The following is a 15,326-nucleotide window of genomic DNA, read 5'->3' as shown; positions in this document are numbered from 1 at the left end:
GGACCCCTGCACCGTGTGGGAGATCTGGAAAAATCTCCTGGCTGCTGGCTTCGGATCATCACAGCTCTGGCCATTGCAGTCATTTGGGGAGTGAACCAATGGATAGAAGATCTTTCTGTCTCTGTCTGTCTAACTCTACCTCTCAAATAAAACTAATTAAATCTTTTTTTTTAAAAATCAGTTGGCTCACTCTTGTGCTGTTTCAGAGCTGACAGAGTACTTCAAGAGACCAACACAGGGGCCGGCACTGTGGCGCATGGGTTAAGTCTATGCCTGCGGTGCCAGCATCCCATATGGGTGCTGGGTTCTAGTCCTAGCTACTCCTCTTCCTATCCAGCTCTCTGCTATGGCCTGGGAAAACAGCAGAGGATGGCCCAAGTGCTTGGAACCCTGCACCAACGTGGGAGTCCCCAAAAAAGTTCCTGGCTCCTGATCGGGTTAGCGCTGGCCGTTGCAACCATTTGAGGAATGAACCAACAGATGGAAGACCTTCATCTCTGTCTCTCCTTCTCTCTGTCTATAACTCTCTCTCTCTCAAATAAATCTTAAAAAAAAAAAAGAAAAAAGAGGCTACCACAGAAGGGAAAAGTAAGTCTCCATAAAACCCAGAGACTGTCATCTCTTCTTTGGATCCTATCTGGTGTCACAGCTGGGGAAAAAAAATCAGTTGGCTGTGTGTATCTGGATTAATTTCTGATCTGTCTATTCTGTTCCATTAATCTGTGTGTCAGTTTTTATGCCAGTATCATTATGATTTAATTACTACAGCTTTGTAATATGCTTTGAAATCAGATATGGTGATGCTACCAACTTTTTTTTTTTCTTTTTTTTTTTGCTCACGATATCTTTGGTCATATTGGGACTTTTGTGGTTCCATAAGAATTTTAGGAGTGTTTCTTCTATTTCTGTAAACAATGTCATTGATATTTTGATACAGATTGCACTGATTCTGTGGTTTGCTTTAGGTAGTATAGACATTTTAACAATATTAATTCTTCCAACCCATGAATGGGGACCATCTTTCTATATTTTTGTGTTCTTGATAATTTCATTCATCAATGAATGTGTCATAATTTTCATTACAGAAATCTTTTACTTCTTGGTTAAAATTTATTCCAAGTATTGAAAAATTTTGTAGCTATTATGAGTGAGACGTCTTGATTTCTCTTTCAGTAAGATCATTATTTGTGTGTTAAAATGCTGTTTTTGTAGGTTGATTTTATATCCTGTGACTTTATTGAATTGGCTTAATAGTTGTAACAGTTTTTTGGTGAGGCATTTAGGATTTTCCACACACAGAAGATAGTTTTCAGGCTAACTGGGCGTGAGCTGCAGCTCGCCCAGTCCAGGCAGGACATCCTGCCAATGGTGACGACAAAGAGAAGCGGAGCTGACAGTCTCAGCAAGAGACGGATAGGTGATGGCTTCTGTCGGTGTCTGAGGCAAAACTGTGTCCTGCAGAGACAGGAAAGCCTGCAGGACGTGCCCACCTCCACCAAGTGGGCCCACGTGCACGGTGGGAAGCGTGCTCCTCCCAGGAGTCCAGTCGCATCAGGCCACCTCAGCCAGGCCTCGTCGCTGTGGTAGATACGCAAGTCAGGGAGCAAGCGAGCTGACCTCAACGAAGCTTCTTTAAGGTACTTGCTTATTTGAAAGGGAGAATTTCAGAGGATCTTCCATCCCCTGGTTCACTCCCCAGGTGGTCGCAAGGGCCAGAGGCTGGGCGGATCCAAGGCTGGCAGCTTAATCCAGGTCTCCCACAAGGGTGCAGGTGCCATCGGAACATGCAGCCTAACTGCATTTGTCAACAAAGAACTGAATTGTCTCTGCCTCGAGCCAAGTGCAGTTTCACTGCCATGAAACGTGGAGGAAGGCTAAGGCCGAGGGTTCAGCAGCCACCAACTGAAGGGGTTGGTGAGTGATCCTGACTGCAAGTGTGGTGATGTTTATCGCTGTGACAGGCGGGGGCTGAGCCGCAAACCGTGCTCCTGCCTTTTTACAGCCTGTGGTATGAAGCAGTTCACGTAAGAGGAAGGGAAGCCTGTCAGGGAAGCTTCCGTGTGATCTCCCAGTCGTGGTGGACACTACCAAGTATCAATACCAGCAGCTAACCAAGCACTGCTCACCAAATGGCAGTTTCTACAAGTTGGGAATTTCGTATGGTCTTCAGATGATGTTACAAATACACAAATGGGCCTTGGCAGAAAAAATTCCCTCCACAATGTTTGAAATAAAGCTGTTCAACTTCAAAATAAAGACATGTACAAACATGGGTATTTTTATTTTCACCTCTCCAATTCTGATGCCCTTTTATGTCTTTTTCTTCCCCAACTGTTCTTGCTATTTCCAATACTACATTGAGTAAGAGTGGTGAAAGTGGACATCTTTACCTTGTTCCAGATCTGAAAGGAAGTGCTTTCAGCTAATTTGTTGAGGGTTTGTATCACTAAGAGAAACTGAATTTGATCAAATGCTTTCTCTACATCTATTGAGATGATCGTATGATTTTGTTCTTCACTCTGCTGATGCGATTTACGATGTCTATTGACTTGGCAATGCTGAACCACCCTTACCCCTCTGGGCTAAATCCCACTTGATCAAGATGTATGATCTTTCTAATGTAGTGTTGGATTCGGTTTGCTAACATTTTGTTCAGTCAGCCTATTCTTAAAATGCTTATTATGTGCAATTTCCTACTCTGTACAAGACTAAAAATCTGGCTCACTAATACAGTAAGAAACAACCCAGAGAACTGGGAGAAAATCTGCAAACTATACATTTGATAAAAGACTTGTATCTAGAAAATATATAGCATTCTCACAACTCAAACTAAAAAGACAAACTAATTTTTAAATGAGCAAAGGATCTGAATAGATATTTCTCCGAAGAAGATAACACAAACAGGCACCAGACACATGAAAAGATTCTCATCATTAGTCATTAAAGAAATGCAAATCATTCACTCCTGTAGGATAGCTAAAGATACAGAGAAACTGGTACCCTCATGCACTGCCATAAGGAGGAAAAAATGGTAGTCACTTTGGAAGACAGTCTGGCAAGTTCTCAAAAGGCTGGACACAAAGTTACCATATACAATCAACAACCCCACTCTTAAGTATATACCCAAAAGAAATGAAAACAAGGGTATACAAAACTTATAAATGAGTAGCAGCATTATTCTTAACAGCCAGAAAGCTGCAACAACCCAAATGTACATCAAGTGATGAGTGAATAAACAAGATGTTACACCCACATAACTGAATGTCATTTGACAATAAAAAGAATTACAAGGGGGCTGGTGCTGGGGTGCAGCAGGTTAAAGCCCTAGTCTGCAGTGCCAGCATCCCATATGGGCACTGGTTCGAGTCTCTGCTGCTCCACTTCCTATCCAGTTCTCTGCTATGGTCTGGGAAAGCAGTAGAAGATGACACAAGTGCTTGGGTCCCTGCATCCACACGAGAGACCCAGAAGAAGCTCTAGGCTCCTGGCTTCGGATTGGCCCAGCTCCAGCCGTTGCAGTCTCTCTCCTTTCCTCTCCCTCTCTGCCTCTCCATAACTCTACCTTTCAAATAAATAAATAAATCTTTAAAAAAATTAAAAGTACTTATACATGCTGTAATCCGTATGAATCTTGACAACATCATGCTAAGTAAAAGAAGCCAGTCACAAAAGGCCACATAGTAAGTAACTCCATTTTATGGAAAAAAACAAAAATACACAAATCTAAAGAGGCGGAAAATGGTGGCTTAGGGCTGCAGGAATGGAGAGTCAGGGCAGAGAGGTGAAAACTAAGGGGCATGGGATTTATTTTTGAAGTAATTTGTGCTAAAACTGACTGTGGAGATAGTTCCATGTAGTCTGAATATACTCAAAGCCACTGAATTGTATACTTTAAATGGGCTAACTCTATGGTATGTGAATTATACAACCAGGGTATTTTTTTTTATCTGCCTTCTTTCTCTAAACAGTCATGCTGATTTATTTAGAAGGCAGCTATATTTTTGCTTCTCAGTGTTACTTCCAGTCATACAAATCACATCAGTGTCTTGGAGTCCCCCTACCTGGATGAAACCACCCCCTTGCTATGGCTCCGCAGCCTTGCAAGTACGCCAGCCCGCTCTGAGCTTCGTGAGACCCCATTCTAAACTGCCACAGAATCAAGTCTCTCCACACGCTCCCCGTCATGACAAAATGCCAAAACAAAATAGTCACTTTCACCCCATATTCTCACTAGGAGACAGTCAAATTTTGATCTATCTTCAGAAACAGAATTACCAGGAAGTCAAGGACTTATCAGATGTTTCCATTTATAGAGCTGAGACTTCCACAGATTTATAGATAGTTTAAATACACCGTTTATAAACTATCTAGATGTCATTGTGCCACGTTTGAATTTATAAATATTTACTCAGGGATGCACTTAAGATTAGGTTCTGGGATTGTAAAGCTGAAGACACAGCCCTAGCCTTCAAGGTCTATAGGGAAAAGCAAACACAAAAACAATTTTAATCGGTTTTAGCAAAGCCTCCCCGCCCCTTCCCTCTATCCTGGCACTTGAAGCAAGCTGCAGAGGTGGGCCTACATCCCACACCGGAGTGCCTACGTCCGAGTCCCAGCTCCACTTCTGATTCCACCTTCCTGTTAATGTACACCATGGGAGCAACAGTTATGGTTCAAGTACTTGGGTTCCTGCCACCCACATGGGAGACTTGGACTGAGTTCCATGCTCCTGGCTCCTGGCTCTGACCTGGCCCAGCCCTGGCTGTTGGGGGCATCTGGGAGGAATAAATCAGCAATGGGTGACCTCTTTTTCTGTCTGCCTTTCAAATAAATAAAAACTAAATGATCTTTTTAAAATAGTAATAAGAGAAAAAAACTTAGCTGTAATTTTCTGTCACTTATCTATCAATTTGGCTTAATCTCATGGGATGGACAATTCCTTTCAATCCCAATTCCTTCAATCCACAGCGCCTTGCACACAGGAGAGCTTCAACAACTGTTGATTAAGTGAATGGAAGGCAAGAGCATGTCAGAAGAACCACTTACATCCCTCACAGTACCCATCCTGCCCTCTTAACCACTGCTCACAGTCACAAATCTCAGCCATGCTGGCCACAGTACAGTCCTTGCTAGGGCTGACAAAGAGCAAACGGAAGCAGGAAAATACCCACATTGACTGCTCCCTGTCACCTCCCCCCACCCACAACTGAGCCGTCAGCTTTCCTTCCCCTCCCCTTTCCCCATCTAACACCCGGGAAAAATAATGTTCAGAATGATTTTTCGAAGAAAACCACGGATGAAATGGGATTTTCCTGTACAATGCAGAGCAAATGTATTTTACAAATCTGTTAGAGACCTTAACTATCAAAGGGAAAGAGACTGGGAAAACTGCAAGGCTGAGAGTGTAGAAGGATGGGACCTCTGCCCTATGTCAGGCACTGTGCCTGCTGCCTGCTAAATGACAGCACAGTAAGAGCACCCAATAATCCCTTCAAAAGAAATCTGAACTCTGAGAAAGGTGTTACATACAGTGTCTCACTGAACCCTTACAATAACCTGTGAGTTACTATCATCTCCTGTAACTTCTTCCTATCTGCTTGTATTTCCCAAACTGTCCAGAGGCTTGTGTACTGGCTTCATAATAATGAGAAAGAAAAGCAGACCAGACACTTGCATGACTTCCTCTGTCTCCTGCTGAACATTTTCCTCCATTCCTCCTGAGGGCCCCACTAGCTGGATGCCTCCCGGGGACAGAACGACACTTTCCTTAGCACAGCCCTCAGCAGAGCCTCACCACGGGCCACACCCGGCCCGAACAGCTCGGAGAGCATGAGTGGAGTGAATGAAGACTATTCAGGTGCCATTTGGAAACAGATTTCATGGACTGAGGACCAGCGGAAGGGTATGAATGTGGCACGTCCTTAACGTACTGTTCTATAGCATTGTGAACGTGAAGAGCCTGCAACCCAAACACAAGGTGATTCACTGCTGCAGTGGCAAAGCAAGAATAGCACCGGCGAGTGTCTAGCTCTAAAAGAGTGCACCATGAGTCAAATGCATTGAAGAACTTCGGGGATTTCTGCCATTTTAGAACGTTTAACAATATTCTTTAAAATTAATCTTTGTTCTTAAGATTAAATAAGCCTGAACACTAAAGCTAACAAAGGATTAAGATAAAACTTCTCCAGCTGCCAAAAACCCTTATCTAATAAACCAAAGCAGAAAATCTTGAGGATTTATTTAACATGAAAGAGAAGTCTCAAATATTTGGTCCAGGAAAATGACCTGAACATCAAGTTTTAGGAAGGGTATACTGGATTCAGTAAACACAAAAAGCCCACAACTCAAAAGAAAGTTAAGGTATTAAAAATGTCCTCTTTGTTCACCATGGTTCAAGTTAACTTTTACTAGTGATTTCAGTTCTGTTTGACCAACTAAATGAGTCCTTTCCCAAAGCACACTTGAAGAAGCCAAGACGGCACTTACACCTGTTTTGGGATGTTCAATTAACTTCAGTTCCACTAACCTCTTTAGCAATCTGCAGATTGTGAATACGTCCCCTGGGCTCCTAAAAGACTTCTATTTCAAAACAAAGCAGATGCTGACTTGATGACTGCATAATTTTAGGGCAGTAGGCAGAAGTCAATGGGCGATGACTACTTCACATCAGAATCCATGCTGCAAAATGAGAAAACATTCTACTGCAGAAAATAAACGTGTCAAGTTTCCTGTGCCCAGGTTAAGGAAGTAAAGTGAAGGTGCTCTGACTAGAAAAAAAAAACTTTGTGGTTACTACAAATCCTGTAAAGATATATATTTGTTTCACCACGACTAAAAATATTTACGTTTCATCTAGTTGTTCATACTAGAAAAATTTACAACTCTAGGCCTCAGAATTCTCTAGCAGGTCTGAGCCCATCGTGAGGTTGTTCCCCCTATCTCAGGAAGTTCAAGTGGTCAAACAGGACAATGACAACATTATCTTAACTCCAGCAGGGGAAGAAATTAAATACATTAAGCTTCACCTCCAAGTCCATTCATCTACCATCTAATTGTTCTTGGTGAAGCCTACAACAGGAAGAGGTGCCTATGTCCCCTGGAAAAATGCAATCAGACAAGCATATGAAGGCCAGAGAAGTTACTTAATCTCTCTGAAGCTTCAGTTTACTCATCTCTAAATAGATATTGCTAACACCTATTTCACAGGAATTTCATGAGGATAAGATGGAGTGCCATAAATGAAGAACTTAACATAGAATGAATATATTGGTGGAGTTCAACAAGAGGTATTAACTGGGCCCTGTGGAAGTCACTCTGAAGTGCTACAGTCCTACAAACAGTGCAAGAAAAGAACCAACAAATGGCTCACATGCCAGTTCTGGGAGATCCAGCCCATTACTGAAGATACCAAAGAGTACAGGACTCTTCCCTGTGACATAACATGGACAAATAATAAATTACATACAGTATTTTAAATTATACCAGCAAGACCAGCCTTCCACTGCAGAAATGGGTGGAGAGCTTGTATCATCAGCACAGCATAATGTTTAAAACAAATTACCAGTTTAACTGGGTGGTGATCATTAACTACCCTATTATAAGCAGACAGACTTTCTGGCATTCCCAACAATACAGTATACTCTATGCACACAGTCAAAGCATGACTGGAGCACTCTAGACCCAACAGATGACTGCACAAGATAATTGCTTCACTCACTAGCTGCTGCCATGTACTTCAAGGTAAGAAAAAAATCTCTAACAGGAACTAAACATCCTGCCTCCCACTCACAGTCCTCATGTCCAGCTTGAAGCTTATTAATATTAGCAATAATGCAACTCAAAGTGTCTAGCATACTAGGTATTCTGAGTGGTTACCAATGTTAATGTATTACTAGGAAGCAAGAAAATCAAAAAGCTGAACCTACCACGAAACAACCGAAGAGGGAGTGGCTCTTTCTCAATGGAGAAATTCAGTGGCATGAAAATAATGGGATAAAGAACAAAATAACAAGCTGTACACCAAGGAGCAAATCAGTACAAGTAGGTTGACTTACCAGTGCCCATTCATCTGAGACAAAGAAATACGCAAAATGAGAAATGGCCCCGTCCTCACCCACCTGAGAAGAAACCACATAGTTTCACTTGTCTCTCTGCATCACCCTCAACTCCTTCATTATGTTCTAGGAAGGCAAAACTAAAACCTTCACACTGCTGCACAATGCAGGTACTCCATAAAAATGTGGTAAACCAAAGAGACACTCACAGGATCTCAGGACAAGAAGTCATATGGCTCAGAGGTCTAAGCAGGGTTTCACAGGCTGCTCAATCTGAACTTCCCCAGATAATTCTGCTGCTCTATAGGGACTGAGAAGCACTAAACCAAGTCCCCAAGAACTGAATGCCCTTTACAATGGCCCCATCCAGGAAAGATCCAGCCTTAACCAGCAGCGAATCACGGCCTGTCACACTTGCAAGCAATTCTACTAGAAACGTTCTTTCTGATGTTCATTCAAATAATCTATTATATATTCTACTCATTGTGTTGTTGGGGGAGGGGGGGTCTGAGAAGGCAGAGGCAATCTCTTATTCTTCCTATTTGACTATCTGACTCTTGTGAAAGGGATTTTGTCCATGCTGAGTATTCTCTGGGCTAAACACCCTCAATAAACTATGCATTAATTCAATGCTACATTATTTAAGGATACAACATGGTACAACAGTACCTCAGAAAGGAGCAAACTCAGAGCAACTTCAGAGTAACGAGAAAAAGATATAAACAGGGAGGTGGGACTTGAAGGATGAGAAAGATACCAGTAAGACTAGAATGCAGGGGTTAGTGCTGCATCAAGGGGACAGGGATACAAAGCACTGATAAGGAGCACGATATGCATGGGGGGATAAGAGAGGGCTAAGGAACTTGAGAGTGGGGCAGGAGCTTAGTAGAGTTCAACAATTTTTGAATTGAGTACAACTAAATAAAATGAGAAATGAACAGTTCAAAGCACATTAGAATGGCTGAGAAGGGAGATAACAGAGGCCCTACAGATGTAAAGATTCAGTCCTGGGCACAGCAGAGCAGGTAAAGCCACCACATGCAATGCTGGCATCCCATATGGGTACCAGTTCAAGTCCCAACTGCTCCACTTCCGATCCAGCTCTCTGCTATGGCCTGGGAAAGCAGCAGAAGATGGCCCAAGTGCTTGGGCCCCTGCACCCGCGTGGGAGACCTGGAAGAAGCTCCTGGCTCCTGGCCTCGGATTGGCACAGCTCCAGCCATTGTGGCCTTCTTGGGGAGTGAACCAGCAGATAGAAGACCTCCCTCCCTCCCTCTCTTTCTGCCTCTCCCTCTCTCTGTGTAACTCTGACTTTTAATTAAATAAATAAATAAATAACTAGAAAGGGAGGGAAGGAGGGAAGGAAGGAAGGCAGGCTGTTTGATAGACTCAGTCCTGGAAAGGTCTGAACAGGAAAGAAGAGACCCAACAGGAAGGTCATAACAGCAAGTACTGGGCCCGCTTGCACTCTGTGAGGGTGGCAGATGTTCCTAAATGTGTACATTAGACAGAAGAATCATACAACACAGCCTGGACACTGGGGCTACAAGAACCAGGACGGTCAAAAAGAATGCCACAGCCAGCTGGAAACAGAAATTAATAAGAATTTATTCTAAGATGATGGTTATAAAACTAATAGGAAAAAGCAGAAAATGAGAAGAATGGGAAGAATTTGGGAAGGCTTGGTCACTGATGAGACCACAGTAAAATCAAAGAGGTGCCAGCATTGTGGTGTAGTGGCTAAAACTGCCGCCTGCAGCGCCGGCATCCCATATGGGCACTGGTTCTAGTCCCGGCTGCTCCACTTCCAATCCAGCTCCCTGCTATGGTCTGGGAAAGCAGTACAAGATGGCCCAAGTCCTTGGGCCCCTACACCCACATGGGAGACCTGGAGGAAGCTCCTGGCTCCAAATCAGCGCAGCTCCAGACGTTGCAGCCATTTGGGGAGTGAACCAGCATACGGAAGACACTCACTCTGTCTCTGCCTCTCTGTAACTCTCAGCCTTTCAAATAAATAAATTTAAAAAAAAAAAAGGTAAGACCAGAATATAACTTCTAGCAGGTATCTGAAAAAACTGAGGAGGAAGCAGGACAAGTCTGAGGTCAGAAGAGGTGAGGTGCTTAGGTGCTTAGGTAACCACAGGTACACAGGTACTGAGTGCATCTGTGGATTAGTACCACGGTGGCTTTATACCGTTTATGAAAGCTTCAAATTCATTCTCGGCTACACACTGACACACACACACACACACACACACACACACAGAGCAAATGGTGATTTTGCTGTTTCCTCTGGTCCCAGCACAGGCTGCAGTTTCTGTGTCAGTAGACAGGGAGTGCCTGGTTTTGAATCTAAAATCTGCATCCTTACTACCAAAGTTAAAATGCTTTCAAAAAGTATTATGGGCTTTGATAGAGCTAGGTGAAAAAAGCCAGTCACAAAATACCACACACAGTATGAGTCCATTTATCTGAAACACCAAAATAGTAAACCTAAGGTCAGAAAGGAGATTACTAGTGGACTCTAGCTGAGGGGTAGGGAGGAAGGATGGGCTGAGGGGAAGTGAGCGGTACCAGGTCTGGAGCTTCTTTCTGGGGTGATGAAAATGTCCTAAAATAACACATGGAGATGGCTGCAGAACTCTATGAATATACTAAAAACTGTTCACTTGTACACTTTAAATGGGAGAACTATATGAAAAGTTAATCATAACTCAAAATCATTACAAAAAAGAAGTTTCAGGCACACATAAGTACTGTGAGAGCATCTCCCCAGCACACATGACTTTGAGATTGGGTTGAAATAATAAGCCATCAGATGATTTAGGAAACATGAAAGATAAAAATAATTTAGCTTGGAAAAGACAGATTTACACTACATACACACGTACCTTTCAAATTATTTCTTACAATTGATCCAGATTTCCTAATATATACTTAAAAAAGGGCTGAAGGGTTTTTTTTCCAATAATTATGTCAAATGATCTTACACTAGATACCTGTAATTCAGTTTACAGAATTAAAATAACACACAGTAAGCCAATTCAATGAAAAGCAAAAGACCATGATTGCTGGACAGATGGGAAAGCCCATCTTACACACTTCAAAGCCAAAACCCTAACACAGAGGTCATCTTGCTGGAAAGACACCAGAGAACGACTTTCTGCCTCCAAAACAGCTCCTGAAAAGCCGGCTCCTGCTTCCCGCTGCTTCCTCTAGAATACAGCCAGTGCCGGCCTTGCCACTCAACAACAAGAAGACTGAAGAGGCAGCATCCCAGTGACCGTCAACCACTCCAAGTGCCAGGCCCTCAAGGCGCCTTTCCCTTCCCTTTCTAAATCACAGAACTTGGAATGGACACACACAACCCATGGCCAGCGGAATCTTACCAACCAAAGATCAAACGAGGCGGGCAATGAAGCAGTAGTGTTTCTGTACAAAACCGCTTGTGGATTGGAACCTAAAACCACCACATCTCTCTACTGAAAATGATCCTAAAGTAACACCCAGCTACTGGAAAGGTATAGTTTATAAGTAAATATCTCAAAGCAAGGATACAACTATTACTACTATCTCCAAGAGAACACATTTACTAAATTCAAAACACCACTGATCAAAGGTAAGACTGATGCTTTCAAACTCTTAGATCTTAAACATTTTTGATTCAGCAAGTTCAAAATATATTTAACATATTTCATCTGCCTATTAAAAAAATTAAAGTTTTCAAAAAACCTAGGAAAATATAAATAGGTCCAATGAATCAAGAAACATAGGGGCTGGCATTGTTGCATAGCAAGTTAAGCCATCTGCAACACCAGCATCCAATATGGGTGCTGGTTCAAGTCCCAGCTATTCTATATATATATATATATATATACACACACACACACACACACACACACATATATATATACATATACATATACAGGCAGAGCTACAGAGAGGCAGAGGCAGAAAGGTCTTCCATCCGCTGGTTCACTCCCCAGATGCCAGCAATGGCCAGAGCTGAGTTGATCCAAAGCCAGGAACCGGGGGCTTCTTCCGGGTCTCCCACATGGGTGCAGGGGCCCAAGGACTAGGGCCATCTTCTGCTTCTTTCCCAGGCCATAGCAGAGAGCTGGATTGGAAATGGAGCAGTCGGGACGCGAACTGGTGCCCATATGGGATGCTGGCAGTGCAGATAGCGGCTCTACCCGCTATGCCATAGTGCCGGCCCCTACTCCACTTCTGATCCAGCTCCTTGTTAATATGCCTGGGAAAGCAGCAGAGGATGGCCCAAGTCCTTGAGTCCCTGCACCCACGTGGGAGACCCAGAAGCAGCTCCTGGTTCCTGACTTGAGTCTGGCCCAGCCCTGGCCATTGCAGCCATTTGGGGAGTGAACCAGCAGATACAAGGTCTGTCTCTCCATCTTTCAAATAAATTTAAGAAAACAAAGGAACATAGAGTATGTTCTCCCTATTAAATATGACCTATTACACCATAGCTATTAACTAATCCAAGTTACAGAAAGCCTTAAATAATAAAGAATGTGAGAACAGAGTCTTTTCTCCTACTAAAATACTCTCCCACCTACATAAAATTACTCTGGCCTGGAGCCTGGTAGATTAAGGGGCAAGGCTGGTAGCATTCTCCATGCAGCAGCTCCTGTGGCTCCACACACAATGAAGCCCTCTGACATAAACTGAACACCAAGCTCTCCCAGAAGTTGCCCAGGAATCACAAAATGGGCCAATCAGAAATCTTTCCCACCTACTGGGAAATAAACCAGCCTTTGGAGGGCAAATGCTAACTTTCCACAACATGTTCTAGCGTTATGACCCATGCATTAAATGTTGGCGTTAAAAAAAAAAAAAAAAAAAAAACTGTTCACTTTCCAGAAATAATGCTATCACTACAGGACAGAGCCTTTGTTTTTAAATTATTTGAGAGGCAGACATAGACAGAAACAGACACAGAGCTCTCATCTACTGGTGTCTTACCAAATGTCTCCAACAGCAAAGGTTGGACCAGTCCAAAACCAGGAACTCAATCCAGGTCTTCTACCTGGATGGCAAGGATCCCTCCCTCCCCACCATCAACACTGCCAAAGGTCTTCGTTAGCAGGAAGTTGGTATCAGGGGCCAGTGCCAGGACTTGAACCCAGGTACTCAGATGTAAGACTCCAACATCTAGGTATCAGCCATCTTAACTAGGCCAAACATCAGTCTCCATACCTTTAAAGATATTTTCCCCTCATTTGATCAAGAATTCTGAGAAGGGCAGACACCTTCCCCCACTTCACAGATGAGAAAACCTGCTGAACTGCCTCCTTGACTTCTTCACTTGCAGGTCAACTTGCATCTCAAAACCAACCTGTACAAAATCACCTCCCAATTCCCCACCCAAACCTGCTCCTCCAGTCATCTCCGTTTCAATAAATGCCACCTCCCCATTCCATTTGCTCAGTCCTAAAATCTTGGTGTGGTCCTTGACTATACTCCATCACACTCCACAGGACCATCGGGACTCTTGTTAGCCCCACCTAAAACACATCCAGAATCCCACCATTGGTCATCTCCACTCCTGCTACCAAATCTCACCTAGATGACCACTAGAATGCTAGAAATCTCTAATGGCTCCATTGAACCTCTGTGCCTTTCCCATTCTACTCACTATGCTACAGAGTCAGTCAGAAACCCTTTTTACATAATCTTCAGGTGGCTTCCTATTTCAGAACTGTCCACTGCTATACCCAGGAAGAAAACAGTATCTGCCATCTAGGAAGTGTTCAATGGACACTGTTGATCAGCAAACAAGAGAAAAACAGCCCAAGTCATACAGGTAGCACACAGCAGAGCCAGGACCAGAACAAAATTATCCAGTGTTCTTTGGTAACAATGAGACGATATTTGCAATAGAAAATAATCCTTATTGAGGAAATCCTTCAATTTTACTCTGCATAACTGAATTGCTCAATGCATAATCAATACTAGTTTGAATTTCTAACAACAAATTAAAATGGAAGTACCTTCTATAAAGCCATGACATCTCAAACCAGGTGCTCTGAATGTTACATCTATCTGGCAGCCAGGGCAACGCCAGCTTATTATCACAGCTCTGGGTCTGAGCTTCAGTGCAACTCCGCTGCATTCAGTGACATGATGGAGCCAGACTGCAAGAGTACCACCAGCCGAAAGGGTCCAGGCTCTGAAAGGCTCAGAACCAAGCACCTAGAAGAAGAGGTGAAAAGTATTCCTAAACCTCCCACACTAGTATTACACCAACCATGGGAAACAGGAATAAAGTTTACAGTATGTAAGTAGCAACACCTGTAAGATTAGATTCAGGATTGTCTACTACAAAATTTACAAAGAAAGATTCTCAGGATTCAGTGTAAATTACCCTTTATTTATTTAAGATTTATTTATTTATTTGAAAGTCAGAGTTACACAGAGAACGAGAGGCAGAGAGAGAAGTTTTCCATCCGATGATTCACTTCCCAGTTGGCCGCAATGGCCAGCCAGAGCTGTGCCAATCCGAAGCCAGGAGCCATGAGCTTCCTCCGGGTTTCCCATGTGGGTGCAGGAGCCCAGGGGCTTGGGCCATCTTCTGCTGCTTTCCCAGGCCATAGCAGAGAGCTAAGATCGGAAGAGGAGCAGCCAGGTCTCGAACCGGCGCCCATATGAGATGCTGGCACTTCAGGCCAGGGCATTAACCCACTGTGCCACAACGCCAGCCCCAATGATACTTTTTTAAAGATTTATTTTTCCAAGAGTCAGAAAGAAAGACAGATCAACAGACCCATCTTCCATTCGCTGGTTCTCTCTCCAGATGGCCACAACGGCCAGGGCTGGGCCAGGCCAAAGCCAGGAGCCAGGAGATTCTTCCAGGTCTCCCACATGGGTGCATGGGCCCAGAGACTTGGGCCATCTTCTACTGCTTTCCCAGGACATAGCAGAGAGCTGGATCTGAAGTGGAGCAGGCAGGACTCGAATCAATGCCTACATGGACTGCTGGTATCACAGGTGAAGGCTTCACCCGCCATGCCACAACACCAGTCTGATGACTTTTTAAGATTTATTTATTTATTTGAAAGGCAGAGAGAGAAAGAGATCTTCCATCTACAGATTCACTTCCCAAATGGCCACAATGGCCAAGCCAGGAGCTTCTTCCAGGTCTCTCACACGAGTATCAGGAGCCCAAACACTTGGGCTATCTTCTGTTGCTTTCCCATGCCATTAGCAGGGAGGGGGTCAGAAGTAGAGTGACCAATACACAATATATCACATCAC

At 43.5% G+C, this 15,326-nt stretch overlaps 1 protein-coding gene and 1 non-coding gene across 33 annotated transcripts in view; one reads left to right on the top strand and one right to left on the bottom strand.

The window, feature by feature from the left end:
- The window catches only part of SIPA1L1 (signal induced proliferation associated 1 like 1), a 437,830-nt gene that overhangs the window by 408,123 nt on the left and 14,381 nt on the right, over positions 1–15,326 (bottom strand). For 4 of the 32 annotated variants that reach the window (XM_089322259.1, XM_051826282.3, XM_089322260.1 and 1 more), the window contains one exon: positions 14,063–14,264. The exons of the other annotated variants lie outside the window; for them this stretch is intronic. The gene's annotated coding sequence lies outside the window, so the exon portion shown is untranslated. The remainder of the gene's footprint in view (positions 1–14,062; positions 14,265–15,326) is intronic. 32 annotated transcript variants of the gene reach the window in all.
- Positions 526–651, top strand: LOC127484690 (small nucleolar RNA SNORA26). Its single transcript, XR_007911854.2, has one exon. It is a non-coding gene; the product is annotated as a small nucleolar RNA SNORA26 (small nucleolar RNA).

This window comes from Oryctolagus cuniculus, chromosome 20 (genome assembly GCF_051225735.1).
Source record: "Oryctolagus cuniculus isolate XC-2025 breed Fujian yellow rabbit chromosome 20, ASM5122573v1, whole genome shotgun sequence".
Lineage (NCBI taxonomy): Eukaryota > Metazoa > Chordata > Mammalia > Lagomorpha > Leporidae > Oryctolagus > Oryctolagus cuniculus.
The sequence above is the reverse complement of the archived record's forward strand: the minus strand, read 5'-3'. Positions and strand labels throughout refer to the sequence as shown.